Here is a 15453-nt window from a genome sequence, read left to right as displayed (position 1 = left end):
ACTGGCAGGGATTCTCCCTGATATGCAGTGGCTGCCCTACAGCACGAGGCTGCTTGTTTTGGACACAGGTCCAGAGCAACGGTATACAGTTCATGTCATTTGGGCGTAAGTGGCTACAGCTTGCACAGGCTGGGAAATAGGTCTACTCCAACTGGGCTGCTCCCCTTAGCGGATGGGAGCCCCTCTGAGTCCATTCCCTCTTGAGAACTGGGGGCCTCCATGTGGGAGTGGAAGTGGAAGTTGACAAAATGCCTTCTCTGGCTTTCTGTCTTTGTGATTGGAGTGTTTATTTGTTCTTCATGTGTTTGTGTGTGTCAATGTGGTGTTAATCACGGCAGTCTGTGCTTTGGTTTGTGGGATCCTGTTTGTGATTCGTACATTGTAGGTGTGTGAAACAGCACTTGCATTGAGTACTTGAGACGTCTTTGGTCAGTAACGGAGCTTGCATATGATCACACTAGGTATCGTTCCCTCATGCGTTGTGTTTCAGCTGTGGTGGAACATTGGTTGACATATTCCCTTTCCAATGGGTAGGAATCTCCCCTTTGGTGCCTGGGAACTGCGATCCTGAGAGACCTTTTGGCATTGCATTTGTCTCTCTGCTATTGGATAACACCTGCTGTGATCAGCAGAGCTCTAGTCCATCTTGTAGTCCGCTAAGGGACAAGCAAGTATTTTTTTTTTTTTTTTTACATTGCATGGCCATCATATTCTACAGATTCTGGTGAAACATGGCATCAAATGAATCATTTTCATATCTCCAAAACCAGTCTATGTAAAATATTCAGTTAGAGAAAGTTTGCTCAGTGAAATCCTTTTGGTTTTCATCATTGTGACCCTGAGAAAACGAGCATATTTCCAGGAGACATGTGGAAGTTCATGAAGCAAATTGAACTTTTCCTAATTTCTTTGCTTTTTCCTTTTTGGCTCTTTCTGCTTCCCAGGTCAGTAGGCATGACAACTGTGGTCCTGATTCCCTATCTTTCAATTTGCATGCTGTTTGTCGTTTTGTTGTTAAAATGAGGGAACGTAGTTCGAAAACACTGAGGATGTTGTTCATTCTCACCCTTTGCTTTGGTCCTCAGGACTGAGAGTTTCTTTTCTGCATGTACTTTTGCGTTTGTTTTGTGTGAAAGTGTTGTGGCTCTGGGAAACTCAAATGTGCTTCCCCAACGCACCCCTTTCAGGTGCATTCTCCAGATTTGGGCCACTTTTAGGGATAAGGCAATTGACATCAACTGCCGAGTTGATGTGTAAATGAGCTCTATTTCACTGAAAGGGAAGCACTTACCTATTCAATACTTCCTCCTCTTGAGAGAATTGGCCTCCATGGATTTCAGGTCCTGATGATCTGGCAAATAGCTAGTACTGAACTGATATCTGGTATGGAAGCTGCCTTAAGCTTCTTGCATTCTGAAGTATAAACCTTCTGCGGTCCCTAGGTTTCTTAGAGATCCAAAAAGACCTTATATCTGTTGCCAATTTGACAGCAAGGACCATAAGTTGAAATGATGACACTTGAAGTCTTTCTAAATGGCCTCTCTAGATTTGGGTAGCATGAAACTTCACCAAGGTAAGTGGCAAGCATTCCTTGACTCTCCGGGTCATTTCAAAGAGGATAGAGGATTGGGACATTGGATGCTGGGCACATCTAAGATTCCCTACCTTTGCCTACTTAGCAGAAGGTCTCAAAAGCATCCGTTTGCAATCAGAAATGTTGGTATGGCATCCAGCTGACAATTGCTTGCTTCTTGGTTTTCACTAAGTGAAGGTGTTAAGGCCTTGAAGATTGTAATCGAAATATGCAATTAAAGCTAAGAAACTCATGAAAAGGAACACATTTCAGGATAGAGTAGGAAGGTGGGATAAATGTGTTGAGCCAAAAACCAACATTTGATGCATCATTGGGCTGAAACGAAACTCCACTTCGGGAAATGGATACTGTTATTAAAAATACGTTTTTTTCAAGGCTGGATTGGGTTCCCCTCTGCCAAGAGAACACGTTTACTTGGAATGCTGCTTTCAATAACATGGTATGTGAACTGTCCTGCCTTTAAGGGATCTCGATTTGCTTTTAAGATCTCTTCTCACTTTGGAGAAGAAAGAAGAATTCTCTTCAAAGGACTGATGAGCTTATTGGACCAGGTGTTTTGAAATAGTTTGTGAACTTTGGATTAGTTGCGGGGCCCTTAAGGCAACTCAAGGAGGACTATTTCAGTCGTATATCTGGTATGGAAATTACAGAGAAAACATTGTGAAATGGGGGAGAAGCTTCTCCAATTACACAGGATGGATACATGGCACACCTGTCGATATTCTAGAAAGGGTACAAAGTTTCTGAAATGCAGGTATGCCTTGGGATAATCGGTCAGCCATGCTGACGGTTACATGAGAGCCACTTGATTAAGCTTCCTTCTCAACCCCTTGTCATCCGATCTTTAACCTTGCCTCTTTAAGTGTCTAACAGATAGTTAGGCTGAGGCTTTCCCAAAGTGCTTCAACTTCAAGAAGACTCTTACCAATGCAGTTTTGACAAACTGAGTAAGCAGATGCATATGCTACTAACGTTTGTGGATTTGCTTCGCAATAATGCTGATTTTGATCTGTGTTCTCCCGTTAAGGGAAGCTCTTCCCCTCAACTTCCTAACAACTTACAACAATTTCTTCCCTTCTGCTTCTGCGTGTCTGGATTACCTGCCAGAACGTCTGCCCCAGAGTGCCACCCTCACGCTGCTTTTCAGGCTTATTCTCCTGGATTCCTTATACAAGTTTTTATAAGACTTGGATCAAGACTTGCAACGTGGCATTGCTTCCAACTCAGAATGCACTGTAGGGCTTTGCTTTCCTCCAGCAGCAAATAGCTAGAGTGGTCGTCACCCCATTCCCTGAAAGCCTGGGAAAATGTGAACCAGGAATCTACGTTGAAAGCAAGTCCCCTAAAACAGAGATCCGCTGCTGAGTTTATGATTAACCACTCTATCCAAATCATACCCACATATTCTCCTCAGGGTTGCAGAGGACCAAAGAAAAAGGGGAATTGTACCATAGCCAGCTGAATGCAGCCCTTCCCAGGCAGCCCTTGCTGTGCACTGTGACCCACTGCCCCGTTACCAGGCAATGGTTACCAGGAGACCACTAATGCCACTGTGACCACCCTGCTCAGCCATTGGTGGGCAGTGTAGTGGGCCCCTGCCCCAAGCAAGCCACTGTCTGTCAGCCATCTTTAGTGGGGGCCCTTTGTTAGGCAGCAGTCAGTGGAGTGCTGCCCCTTCAGACCTGGAGCATGAGGTAAGAGGCAAGTGCCAGCCTTCTCCCCAGCATTCTTCTGCTCACACGGCCTTGGGCCAGCTGGTGTGTTGGGGGGCCCAGAGAACAGGCTGGGGGTGTGTCCTGCAGGGCTCCAGAGCCAAGGCCATGAATGACCATTGGCCCAGACCAGGCCTTGAGGCAGTGTTGAACCTCTACCACACACCGCCACTGTGACCCTAAGGGTATGGCTCACAGTCTGGGGTACCCGACCGCCACTGTTTGGGTGGCCTGAGGAGCATTAAGACCTGTTGGGTCATGTGCACCCGGCTCCCTCAGTGATGAGAGCTAGCAAGGGTCTGGGACCTGGCCCTGAGGGAGCCACCAAGGCAGAGCTGCCTCCTCTGGGAGGCGTGGGCACTGGTGGGAGGACCCAGACCAGCTCCTGGACAAACCCTCCATGGCAGGAGGACCACCACCCCTCCCAAGGACCCCTTTCTCTTAGGTGGGTCTGGACCTCAGAGGGTGAGTCTTGTGCCTTGGGACCTTGCCCTTTCTTGTCACCCAGAGAGTGACATTTGTTTGCTGGAGATTGATAGGAACATTGAGACCTGACTATGACCTGTCCTCAAGAACAATGGATTGGACAGGGAGAAGTTTTCAACGAAAAGCCACACCCCTCCATCACCTTACCTCTAAGAGGGCTTTGCTAAAAGCTTTCAAGGTTGGGGATTACCCAGCATAAGCCACCCATTTCCTTGAATGTCTCAACAACAAATATTTCTCGGCTCCAAAGTCCAATGTTTTGCTGTTGTTTGGCCTCAGTGTGCGTCGCGCACACATCCTGGCCTTTGGTTACCAATTATAGCGAGCCAGCCAGGAGGTCTGTGCCCATGGTGTGTTGATCTCGATCAGGGGCGTCGCCATTTATAGTTCCCAGCACATGCCAGAGTACATTTGGCTCCAGGATACTGGCAGGGATTCTCCCTGATATGCAGTGGCTGCCCTACAGCACGAGGCTGCTTGTTTTGGACACAGGTCCAGAGCAACGGTATACAGTTCATGTCATTTGGGCGTAAGTGGCTACAGCTTGCACAGGCTGGGAAATAGGTCTACTCCAACTGGGCTGCTCCCCTTAGCGGATGTGAGCCCCTCTGAGTCCATTCCCTCTTGAGAACTGGGGGCCTCCATGTGGGAGTGGAAGTGGAAGTTGACAAAATGCCTTCTCTGGCTTTCTGTCTTTGTGATTGGAGTGTTTATTTGTTCTTCATGTGTTTGTGTGTGTCAATGTGGTGTTAATCACGGCAGTCTGTGCTTTGGTTTGTGGGATCCTGTTTGTGATTCGTACATTGTAGGTGTGTGAAACAGCACTTGCATTGAGTACTTGAGACGTCTTTGGTCAGTAACGGAGCTTGCATATGATCACACTAGGTATCGTTCCCTCATGCGTTGTGTTTCAGCTGTGGTGGAACATTGGTTGACATATTCCCTTTCCAATGGGTAGGAATCTCCCCTTTGGTGCCTGGGAACTGCGATCCTGAGAGACCTTTTGGCATTGCATTTGTCTCTCTGCTATTGGATAACACCTGCTGTGATCAGCAGAGCTCTAGTCCATCTTGTAGTCCGCTAAGGGACAAGCAAGTATTTTTTTTTTTTTTTTACATTGCATGGCCAGCATATTCTACAGATTCTGGTGAAACATGGCATCAAATGAATCATTTTCATATCTCCAAAACCAGTCTATGTAAAATATTCAGTTAGAGAAAGTTTGCTCAGTGAAATCCTTTTGGTTTTCATCATTGTGACCCTGAGAAAACGAGCATATTTCCAGGAGACATGTGGAAGTTCATGAAGCAAATTGAACTTTTCCTAATTTCTTTGCTTTTTCCTTTTTGGCTCTTTCTGCTTCCCAGGTCAGTAGGCATGACAACAGTGGTCCTGATTCCCTATCTTTCAATTTGCATGTTGTTTGTCGTTTTGTTGTTAAAATGAGGGAACGTAGTTCGAAAACACTGAGGATGTTGTTCATCCTCACCCTTTGCTTTGGTCCTCAGGACTGAGAGTTTCTTTTCTGCATGTACTTTTGCGTTTGTTTTGTGTGAAAGTGTTGTGGCTCTGGGAAACTCAAATGTGCTTCCCCAACGCACCCCTTTCAGGTGCATTCTCCAGATTTGGGCCACTTTTAGGGATAAGGCAATTGACATCAACTGCCGAGTTGATGTGTAAATGAGCTCTATTTCACTGAAAGGGAAGCACTTACCTATTCAATACTTCCTCCTCTTGAGAGAATTGGCCTCCATGGATTTCAGGTCCTGATGATCTGGCAAATAGCTAGTACTGAACTGATATCTGGTATGGAAGCTGCCTTAAGCTTCTTGCATTCTGAAGTATATACCTTCTGCGGTCCCTAGGTTTCTTAGAGATCCAAAAAGACCTTATATCTGTTGGCAATTTGACAGCAAGGACCATAAGTTGAAATGATGACACTTGAAGTCTTTCTAAATGGCCTCTCTAGATTTGGGTAGCATGAAACTTCACCAAGGTAAGTGGTAAGCATTCCTTGACTCTCCGGGTCATTTCAAAGAGGATAGAGGATTGGGACATTGGATGCTCGGAACATCTAAGATTCCCTACCTTTGCCTACTTAGCAGAAGGTCTCAAAAGCATCCGTTTGCAATCAGAAATGCTGGTATGGCATCCAGCTGACAATTGCTTGCTTCTTGGTTTTCACTAAGTGAAGGTGTTAAGGACTTGAGGATTGTAATTGAAATATGCAATTAAAGCTAAGAAACTCATGAAAAGGAACACATTTCAGGATAGAGTAGGAAGGTGGGATAAATGTGTTGAGCCAAAAACCAACATTTGATGCATCATTGGGCTGAAACGAAACTCCACTTCGGGAAATGGATACTGTTATTAAAAATACGTTTTTTTCAAGGCTGGATTGGGTTCCCCTCTGCCAAGAGAACACATTTACTTGGAATGCTGCTTTCAATAACATGGTATGTGAACTGTCCTGCCTTTAAGGGATCTCGATTTGCTTTTAAGATCTCTTCTCACTTTGGAGAAGAAAGAAGAATTCTCTTCAAAGGACTGATGAGCTTATTGGACCAGGTGTTTTGAAATAGTTTGTGAACTTTGGATTAGTTGCGGGGCCCTTAAGGCAACTCAAGGAGGACTATTTCAGTCGTATATCTGGTATGGAAATTACAGAGAAAACATTGTGAAATGGGGGAGAAGCTTCTCCAATTACACAGGATGGATACATGGCACACCTGTCGATATTCTAGAAAGGGTACAAAGTTTCTGAAATGCAGGTATGCCTTGGGATAATCGGTCAGCCATGCTGACGGTTACATGAGAGCCACTTGATTAAGCTTCCTTCTCAACCCCTTGTCATCCGATCTTTAACCTTGCCTCTTTAAGTGTCTAACAGATAGTTAGGCTGAGGCTTTCCCAAAGTGCTTCAACTTCAAGAAGACTCTTACCAATGCAGTTTTGACAAACTGAGTAAGCAGATGCATATGCTACTAACGTTTGTGGATTTGCTTCGCAATAATGCTGATTTTGATCTGTGTTCTCCCGTTAAGGGAAGCTCTTCCCCTCAACTTCCTAACAACTTACAACAATTTCTTCCCTTCTGCTTCTGCGTGTCTGGATTACCTGCCAGAACGTCTGCCCCAGAGTGCCACCCTCACGCTGCTTTTCAGGCTTATTCTCCTGGATTCCTTATACAAGTTTTTATAAGACTTGGATCAAGACTTGCAACGTGGCATTGCTTCCAACTCAGAATGCACTGTAGGGCTTTGCTTTCCTCCAGCAGCAAATAGCTAGAGTGGTCGTCACCCCATTCCCTGAAAGACTTGGGAAAATGTGAACCAGGAATCTACATTGAAAGCAAGTCCCCTAAAACAGAGATCCGCTGCTGAGTTTATGATTAACCACTCTAGCCAAATCATACGCACATATTCTCCTCAGGGTTGCAGAGGACCAAAGAAAAAGGGGAATTGTACCATAGCCAGCTGAATGCAGCCCTTCCCAGGCAGCCCTTGCTGTGCACTGTGACCCACTGCCCCGTTACCAGGCAATGGTTACCAGGAGACCACTAATGCCACTGTGACCACCCTGCTCAGCCATTGGTGGGCAGTGTAGTGGGCCCCTGCCCCAAGCAAGCCACTGTCTGTCAGCCATCTTTAGTGGGGGCCCTTTGTTAGGCAGCAGTCAGTGGAGTGCTGCCCCTTCAGACCTGGAGCATGAGGTAAGAGGCAAGTGCCAGCCTTCTCCCCAGCATTCTTCTGCTCACACGGCCTTGGGCCAGCTGGTGTGTTGGGGGGCCCAGAGAACAGGCTGGGGGTGTGTCCTGCAGGGCTCCAGAGCCAAGGCCATGAATGACCATTGGCCCAGACCAGGCCTTGAGGCAGTGTTGAACCTCTACCACACACCGCCACTGTGACCCTAAGGGTATGGCTCACAGTCCGGGGTACCCGACCGCCACTGTTTGGGTGGCCTGAGGAGCATTAAGACCTGTTGGGTCATGTGCACCCGGCTCCCTCAGTGATGAGAGCTAGCAAGGGTCTGGGACCTGGCCCTGAGGGAGCCACCAAGGCAGAGCTGCCTCCTCTGGGAGGCGTGGGCACTGGTGGGAGGACCCAGACCAGCTCCTGGACAAACCCTCCATGGCAGGAGGACCACCACCCCTCCCAAGGACCCCTTTCTCTTAGGTGGGTCTGGACCTCAGAGGGTGAGTCTTGTGCCTTGGGACCTTGCCCTTTCTTGTCACCCAGAGAGTGACATTTGTTTGCTGGAGATTGATAGGAACATTGAGACCTGACTATGACCTGTCCTCAAGAACAATGGATTGGACAGGGAGAAGTTTTCAACGAAAAGCCACACCCCTCCATCACCTTACCTCTAAGAGGGCTTTGCTAAAAGCTTTCAAGGTTGGGGATTACCCAGCATAAGCCACCCATTTCCTTGAATGTCTCAACAACAAATATTTCTCGGCTCCAAAGTCCAATGTTTTGCTGTTGTTTGGCCTCAGTGTGCGTCGCGCACACATCCTGGCCTTTGGTTACCAATTATAGCGAGCCAGCCAGGAGGTCTGTGCCCATGGTGTGTTGATCTCGATCAGGGGCGTCGCCATTTATAGTTCCCAGCACATGCCAGAGTACATTTGGCTCCAGGATACTGGCAGGGATTCTCCCTGATATGCAGTGGCTGCCCTACAGCACGAGGCTGCTTGTTTTGGACACAGGTCCAGAGCAACGGTATACAGTTCATGTCATTTGGGCGTAAGTGGCTACAGCTTGCACAGGCTGGGAAATAGGTCTACTCCAACTGGGCTGCTCCCCTTAGCGGATGTGAGCCCCTCTGAGTCCATTCCCTCTTGAGAACTGGGGGCCTCCATGTGGGAGTGGAAGTGGAAGTTGACAAAATGCCTTCTCTGGCTTTCTGTCTTTGTGATTGGAGTGTTTATTTGTTCTTCATGTGTTTGTGTGTGTCAATGTGGTGTTAATCACGGCAGTCTGTGCTTTGGTTTGTGGGATCCTGTTTGTGATTCGTACATTGTAGGTGTGTGAAACAGCACTTGCATTGAGTACTTGAGACGTCTTTGGTCAGTAACGGAGCTTGCATATGATCACACTAGGTATCGTTCCCTCATGCGTTGTGTTTCAGCTGTGGTGGAACATTGGTTGACATATTCCCTTTCCAATGGGTAGGAATCTCCCCTTTGGTGCCTGGGAACTGCGATCCTGAGAGACCTTTTGGCATTGCATTTGTCTCTCTGCTATTGGATAACACCTGCTGTGATCAGCAGAGCTCTAGTCCATCTTGTAGTCCGCTAAGGGACAAGCAAGTATTTTTTTTTTTTTTTACATTGCATGGCCAGCATATTCTACAGATTCTGGTGAAACATGGCATCAAATGAATCATTTTCATACCTCCAAAACCAGTCTATGTAAAATATTCAGTTAGAGAAAGTTTGCTCAGTGAAATCCTTTTGGTTTTCATCATTGTGACCCTGAGAAAACGAGCATATTTCCAGGAGACATGTGGAAGTTCATGAAGCAAATTGAACTTTTCCTAATTTCTTTGCTTTTTCCTTTTTGGCTCTTTCTGCTTCCCAGGTCAGTAGGCATGACAACTGTGGTCCTGATTCCCTATCTTTCAATTTGCATGTTGTTTGTCGTTTTGTTGTTAAAATGAGGGAACGTAGTTCGAAAACACTGAGGATGTTGTTCATCCTCACCCTTTGCTTTGGTCCTCAGGACTGAGAGTTTCTTTTCTGCATGTACTTTTGCGTTTGTTTTGTGTGAAAGTGTTGTGGCTCTGGGAAACTCAAATGTGCTTCCCCAACGCACCCCTTTCAGGTGCATTCTCCAGATTTGGGCCACTTTTAGGGATAAGGCAATTGACATCAACTGCCGAGTTGATGTGTAAATGAGCTCTATTTCACTGAAAGGGAAGCACTTACCTATTCAATACTTCCTCCTCTTGAGAGAATTGGCCTCCATGGATTTCAGGTCCTGATGATCTGGCAAATAGCTAGTACTGAACTGATATCTGGTATGGAAGCTGCCTTAAGCTTCTTGCATTCTGAAGTATATACCTTCTGCGGTCCCTAGGTTTCTTAGAGATCCAAAAAGACCTTATATCTGTTGCCAATTTGACAGCAAGGACCATAAGTTGAAATGATGACACTTGAAGTCTTTCTAAATGGCCTCTCTAGATTTGGGTAGCATGAAACTTCACCAAGGTAAGTGGCAAGCATTCCTTGACTCTCCGGGTCATTTCAAAGAGGATAGAGGATTGGGACATTGGATGCTCGGAACATCTAAGATTCCCTACCTTTGCCTACTTAGCAGAAGGTCTCAAAAGCATCCGTTTGCAATCAGAAATGCTGGTATGGCATCCAGCTGACAATTGCTTGCTTCTTGGTTTTCACTAAGTGAAGGTGTTAAGGACTTGAGGATTGTAATCGAAATATGCAATTAAAGCTAAGAAACTCATGAAAAGGAACACATTTCAGGATAGAGTAGGAAGGTGGGATAAATGTGTTGAGCCAAAAACCAACATTTGATGCATCATTGGGCTGAAACGAAACTCCACTTCGGGAAATGGATACTGTTATTAAAAATACGTTTTTTTCAAGGCTGGATTGGGTTCCCCTCTGCCAAGAGAACACATTTACTTGGAATGCTGCTTTCAATAACATGGTATGTGAACTGTCCTGCCTTTAAGGGATCTCGATTTGCTTTTAAGATCTCTTCTCACTTTGGAGAAGAAAGAAGAATTCTCTTCAAAGGACTGATGAGCTTATTGGACCAGGTGTTTTGAAATAGTTTGTGAACTTTGGATTAGTTGCGGGGCCCTTAAGGCAACTCAAGGAGGACTATTTCAGTCGTATATCTGGTATGGAAATTACAGAGAAAACATTGTGAAATGGGGGAGAAGCTTCTCCAATTACACAGGATGGATACATGGCACACCTGTCGATATTCTAGAAAGGGTACAAAGTTTCTGAAATGCAGGTATGCCTTGGGATAATCGGTCAGCCATGCTGACGGTTACATGAGAGCCACTTGATTAAGCTTCCTTCTCAACCCCTTGTCATCCGATCTTTAACCTTGCCTCTTTAAGTGTCTAACAGATAGTTAGGCTGAGGCTTTCCCAAAGTGCTTCAACTTCAAGAAGACTCTTACCAATGCAGTTTTGACAAACTGAGTAAGCAGATGCATATGCTACTAACGTTTGTGGATTTGCTTCGCAATAATGCTGATTTTGATCTGTGTTCTCCCGTTAAGGGAAGCTCTTCCCCTCAACTTCCTAACAACTTACAACAATTTCTTCCCTTCTGCTTCTGCGTGTCTGGATTACCTGCCAGAACGTCTGCCCCAGAGTGCCACCCTCACGCTGCTTTTCAGGCTTATTCTCCTGGATTCCTTATACAAGTTTTTATAAGACTTGGATCAAGACTTGCAACGTGGCATTGCTTCCAACTCAGAATGCACTGTAGGGCTTTGCTTTCCTCCAGCAGCAAATAGCTAGAGTGGTCGTCACCCCATTCCCTGAAAGACTTGGGAAAATGTGAACCAGGAATCTACGTTGAAAGCAAGTCCCCTAAAACAGAGATCCGCTGCTGAGTTTATGATTAACCACTCTAGCCAAATCATACCCACATATTCTCCTCAGGGTTGCAGAGGACCAAAGAAAAAGGGGAATTGTACCATAGCCAGATGAATGCAGCCCTTCCCAGGCAGCCCTTGCTGTGCACTGTGACCCACTGCCCCGTTACCAGGCAATGGTTACCAGGAGACCACTAATGCCACTGTGACCACCCTGCTCAGCCATTGGTGGGCAGTGTAGTGGGCCCCTGCCCCAAGCAAGCCACTGTCTGTCAGCCATCTTTAGTGGGGGCCCTTTGTTAGGCAGCAGTCAGTGGAGTGCTGCCCCTTCAGACCTGGGGCATGAGGTAAGAGGCAAGTGCCAGCCTTCTCCCCAGCATTCTTCTGCTCACACGGCCTTGGGCCAGCTGGTGTGTTGGGGGGCCCAGAGAACAGGCTGGGGGTGTGTCCTGCAGGGCTCCAGAGCCAAGGCCATGAATGACCATTGGCCCAGACCAGGCCTTGAGGCAGTGTTGAACCTCTACCACACACCGCCACTGTGACCCTAAGGGTATGGCTCACAGTCTGGGGTACCCGACCGCCACTGTTTGGGTGGCCTGAGGAGCATTAAGACCTGTTGGGTCATGTGCACCCGGCTCCCTCAGTGATGAGAGCTAGCAAGGGTCTGGGACCTGGCCCTGAGGGAGCCACCAAGGCAGAGCTGCCTCCTCTGGGAGGCGTGGGCACTGGTGGGAGGACCCAGACCAGCTCCTGGACAAACCCTCCATGGCAGGAGGACCACCACCCCTCCCAAGGACCCCTTTCTCTTAGGTGGGTCTGGACCTCAGAGGGTGAGTCTTGTGCCTTGGGACCTTGCCCTTTCTTGTCACCCAGAGAGTGACATTTGTTTGCTGGAGATTGATAGGAACATTGAGACCTGACTATGACCTGTCCTCAAGAACAATGGATTGGACAGGGAGAAGTTTTCAACGAAAAGCCAAACCCCTCCATCACCTTACCTCTAAGAGGGCTTTGCTAAAAGCTTTCAAGGTTGGGGATTACCCAGCATAAGCCACCCATTTCCTTGAATGTCTCAACAACAAATATTTCTCGGCTCCAAAGTCCAATGTTTTGCTGTTGTTTGGCCTCAGTGTGCGTCGCGCACACATCCTGGCCTTTGGTTACCAATTATAGCGAGCCAGCCAGGAGGTCTGTGCCCATGGTGTGTTGATCTCGATCAGGGGCATCGCCATTTATAGTTCCCAGCACATGCCAGAGTACATTTGGCTCCAGGATACTGGCAGGGATTCTCCCTGATATGCAGTGGCTGCCCTACAGCACGAGGCTGCTTGTTTTGGACACAGGTCCAGAGCAACGGTATACAGTTCATGTCATTTGGGCGTAAGTGGCTACAGCTTGCACAGGCTGGGAAATAGGTCTACTCCAACTGGGCTGCTCCCCTTAGCGGATGTGAGCCCCTCTGAGTCCATTCCCTCTTGAGAACTGGGGGCCTCCATGTGGGAGTGGAAGTGGAAGTTGACAAAATGCCTTCTCTGGCTTTCTGTCTTTGTGATTGGTGTGTTTATTTGTTCTTCATGTGTTTGTGTGTGTCAATGTGGTGTTAATCACGGCAGTCTGTGCTTTGGTTTGTGGGATCCTGTTTGTGATTCGTACATTGTAGGTGTGTGAAACAGCACTTGCATTGAGTACTTGAGACGTCTTTGGTCAGTAACGGAGCTTGCATATGATCACACTAGGTATCGTTCCCTCATGCATTGTGTTTCAGCTGTGGTGGAACATTGGTTGACATATTCCCTTTCCAATGGGTAGGAATCTCCCCTTTGGTGCCTGGGAACTGCGATCCTGAGAGACCTTTTGGCATTGCATTTGTCTCTCTGCTATTGGATAACACCTGCTGTGATCAGCAGAGCTCTAGTCCATCTTGTAGTCCGCTAAGGGACAAGCAAGTATTTTTTTTTTTTTTTTACATTGCATGGCCATCATATTCTACAGATTCTGGTGAAACATGGCATCAAATGAATCATTTTCATATCTCCAAAACCAGTCTATGTAAAATATTCAGTTAGAGAAAGTTTGCTCAGTGAAATCCTCTAAGTTTTCATCATTGTGACCCTGAGAAAACGAGCATATTTCCAGGAGACATGTGGAAGTTCATGAAGCAAATTGAACTTTTCCTAATTTCTTTGCTTTTTCCTTTTTGGCTCTTTCTGCTTCCCAGGTCAGTAGGCATGACAACTGTGGTCCTGATTCCCTATCTTTCAATTTGCATGTTGTTTGTCGTTTTGTTGTTAAAATGAGGGAACGTAGTTCGAAAACACTGAGGATGTTGTTCATCCTCACCCTTTGCTTTGGTCCTCAGGACTGAGAGTTTCTTTTGTGCATGTACTTTTGCGTTTGTTTTGTGTGAAAGTGTTGTGGCTCTGGGAAACTCAAATGTGCTTCCCCAACGCACCCCTTTCAGGTGCATTCTCCAGATTTGGGCCACTTTTAGGGATAAGGCAATTGACATCAACTGCCGAGTTGATGTGTAAATGAGCTCTATTTCACTGAAAGGGAAGCACTTACCTATTCAATACTTCCTCCTCTTGAGAGAATTGGCCTCCATGGATTTCAGGTCCTGATGATCTGGCAAATAGCTAGTACTGAACTGATATCTGGTATGGAAGCTGCCTTAAGCTTCTTGCATTCTGAAGTATATACCTTCTGCGGTCCCTAGGTTTCTTAGAGATCCAAAAAGACCTTATATCTGTTGCCAATTTGACAGCAAGGACCATAAGTTGAAATGATGACACTTGAAGTCTTTCTAAATGGCCTCTCTAGATTTGGGTAGCATGAAACTTCACCAAGGTAAGTGGCAAGCATTCCTTGACTCTCCGGGTCATTTCAAAGAGGATAGAGGATTGGGACATTGGATGCTCGGCACATCTAAGATTCCCTACCTTTGCCTACTTAGCAGAAGGTCTCAAAAGCATCCGTTTGCAATCAGAAATGCTGGTATGGCATCCAGCTGACAATTGCTTGCTTCTTGGTTTTCACTAAGTGAAGGTGTTAAGGACTTGAGGATTGTAATCGAAATATGCAATTAAAGCTAAGAAACTCATGAAAAGGAACACATTTCAGGATAGAGTAGGAAGGTGGGATAAATGTGTTGAGCCAAAAACCAACATTTGATGCATCATTGGGCTGAAACGAAACTCCACGTCGGGAAATGGATACTGTTATTAAAAATACGTTTTTTTCAAGGCTGGATTGGGTTCCCCTCTGCCAAGAGAACACGTTTACTTGGAATGCTGCTTTCAATAACATGGTATGTGAACTGTCCTGCCTTTAAGGGATCTCGATTTGCTTTTAAGATCTCTTCTCACTTTGGAGAAGAAAGAAGAATTCTCTTCAAAGGACTGATGAGCTTATTGGACCAGGTGTTTTGAAATAGTTTGTGAACTTTGGATTAGTTGCGGGGCCCTTAAGGCAACTCAAGGAGGACTATTTCAGTCGTATATCTGGTATGGAAATTACAGAGAAAACATTGTGAAATGGGGGAGAAGCTTCTCCAATTACACAGGATGGATACATGGCACACCTGTCGATATTCTAGAAAGGGTACAAAGTTTCTGAAATGCAGGTATGCCTTGGGATAATCGGTCAGCCATGCTGACGGTTACATGAGAGCCACTTGATTAAGCTTCCTTCTCAACCCCTTGTCATCCGATCTTTAACCTTGCCTCTTTAAGTGTCTAACAGATAGTTAGGCTGAGGCTTTCCCAAAGTGCTTCAACTTCAAGAAGACTCTTACCAATGCAGTTTTGACAAACTGAGTAAGCAGATGCATATGCTACTAACGTTTGTGGATTTGCTTCGCAATAATGCTGATTTTGATCTGTGTTCTCCCGTTAAGGGAAGCTCTTCCCCTCAACTTCCTAACAACTTACAACAATGTCTTCCCTTCTGCTTCTGCGTGTCTGGATTACCTGCCAGAACGTCTGCCCCAGAGTGCCACCCTCACGCTGCTTTTCAGGCTTATTCTCCTGGATTCCTTATACAAGTTTATATAAGACTTGGATCAAGACTTGCACCGTGGCAT

Source organism: Hippopotamus amphibius, chromosome 10 (genome assembly GCF_030028045.1).
Source record: "Hippopotamus amphibius kiboko isolate mHipAmp2 chromosome 10, mHipAmp2.hap2, whole genome shotgun sequence".
NCBI lineage: Eukaryota > Metazoa > Chordata > Mammalia > Artiodactyla > Hippopotamidae > Hippopotamus > Hippopotamus amphibius.
This window is presented reverse-complemented; position numbering follows the sequence as displayed.